This window comes from Silene latifolia, chromosome Y (assembly GCF_048544455.1).
Source record: "Silene latifolia isolate original U9 population chromosome Y, ASM4854445v1, whole genome shotgun sequence".
NCBI classification, from domain to species: Eukaryota; Viridiplantae; Streptophyta; class Magnoliopsida; order Caryophyllales; family Caryophyllaceae; genus Silene; species Silene latifolia.
The window spans coordinates 317,033,991-317,036,016 of NC_133538.1; the positions used below are offsets into that span (position 1 = coordinate 317,033,991).

Below are 2,026 nucleotides of genomic sequence, written 5' to 3' on the forward strand. Positions count from 1 at the left end.
GTTGTTTCTCCCTGTGCTTCTTTTGACTGTGGCTTTACTTATACTGCCCTTCTGTTTGGTTTGTATTCTTAACTTCTCAAAAGCTTTTTGCTCATGGATGGCTATTCAAGTATTTGTCGTATGCTGGTTGTATTGATCTACCTGAAACCTTTTGTCGTCTTAAATGTCAGATGAAGTTTTTATCATGTCGTCGTATATGTGTTCTGAATTTCTGATCTGTATTTTTTAATACATTTCTGTTACATTGTCGCTCAATTTGTTTAGGGCATTGTGCTGATTTTAGGATGAAGAGAAACTTAGACTTATGTATGAGAAGAAGTACAAGAAGCTTAAAGCCTTAGATGAACAAGATGCTGAGACTAGTAAGATTGAAGCTACACAATTCTCGATAAGGAAGTTGTTGACCAAAATCAATGTCAATGTCAGATATTTCGTTGTCCTTATCGTCCTACTCCTACCAACTGCCGGTGTGCTAGGTACATCAAAATTCCTTGTTAGGTACATTAAAATTTCTTTGAGATACATAAATAAAGAAACCAGATACATTGATTTCTTGTAGTGCAAATTATGCAGTTGTTGGTGGTGCCGGTGTGTTAGTGACTTCGAGCGGTGCCGGTGGTGGTCCGAGCGTGCTGAGTTAGGAGTTGGGTGTGCTAAGTTACAGTAGATCTGAAATTAAATGTCAATCACAGTTGCCGTCGAAGGGGTCGAAAGGGGCGAACGGGCTCTAATGGTTGTTAGGCGGCCAGAAGCTGAGATCAATGGTGGTGGTGGTGGTCGTGAATCAGGAAGAGAAAGAGATAGCTGAGATCAATGGTGGTGGTAATTGTGTATTAGGAAGAGGGAGAGGAAGGTATAAAAGGATTAGAGGATGGCGATTGTCGCCTTGCTCGGTGCCCCGACGACCATATATGACGATGATGGCGATATTCTCCGACCAGATTTTTGCCAGAGCTCCGGCGACGGGTTCTTGGTGCATGTGGCAGGTGTTAAAGTATGAAATGTGAGGGAGAGTGGATTGCGTTTAAGCGTATTTTAAATTTAATCCTAGCCATTGATATTACTCTAATCTAATGGTAGATATGTGTTCTCACCATTCTCACCGAGTGGTTGTTTGCACCGGATCTTGACTCTCTATATATATATATATATCATATATATAGAGTAGTCGGATTTTCTAGACGGTTTCGGTTGTAATAACCGTGTAGTATTTCGTTTGGGCTTAAGTTTCACTTGGGCCTTTCTTTTTCTCTACGACACCCATTTTTCCACCCACCCTTCTCATAACACTCTATCTTCTTTCTTTGTTTTTCTGAAAAATAAACCCTTAAACCACCAACATCATTATCAAACCTTCTTAACATTCTTAGTTTCACCATAACTCATTCATTTCTTAACCAAACCCAATCATTCTCGCGCCATTCTCATCCTCTTTTCATTTTTCATCTTTCTAAGTAAGAAAGATCCTATCTTTCCTATATTTCGAAAATTCCATCTTTCTAAGATGAGTTTTGTTCTAAATTTCACTCTTTTTGTATCTTAGGTGAAGGACTTGAGGACCCGAAAGAAGACTTACATGGTTGACAAGGAATTGGACGAGTGAAGACGCTTTCAAGGTAACGGTGATGGGTTACTCGACAAAGTGTCAAATTTGTATGCTTTAGTTGTTAATTTAGCCTTTCAAATGTTAAAATCTGAATTTTGGTTGTGTTTTGCTTGAATTTTGGTTGGATATGTCTCACATAAGTTTTCTTACATGTTTGGATGAATGTTCCATGCTTTATTGTCTTAAATCCGTAATGGTTAAATTTCCGTCTCAAATACGATGTTTTTCTGAGTTAAAATCATGCTAGGATACGTAAACAATTGATGTGGAACGATTATAGTTGGTTTCAAATTGTTTGGGAGTCGATTTTGGTGAAACACGAGTATAGGTAGTCCTAGCCGGTGGACCGGCCGCCGGTACCCCACCCGGCTGGGAGACCCCTGTAAGTTTTCAAGAATTTCCAAAATAGTTGTTGTCCCA

The 2,026-nt window shown here is 39.3% G+C and overlaps 1 long non-coding RNA gene across 2 annotated transcripts; it reads left to right on the forward strand.

Moving 5' to 3' along the window:
- The first annotated feature begins 216 nt into the window (after positions 1 to 216).
- Positions 217 to 1,776, forward strand: LOC141629216 (uncharacterized). Of its 2 annotated transcripts, none has more exons than XR_012537246.1 (3): positions 217 to 476; positions 560 to 994; positions 1,544 to 1,776. It is a non-coding gene; the product is annotated as an uncharacterized LOC141629216 (long non-coding RNA). The 2 variants fall into 2 exon arrangements; XR_012537245.1 differs by having other exon boundaries at positions 218 to 476; positions 574 to 994.
- The last annotated feature ends 250 nt before the right edge of the window (positions 1,777 to 2,026 follow it).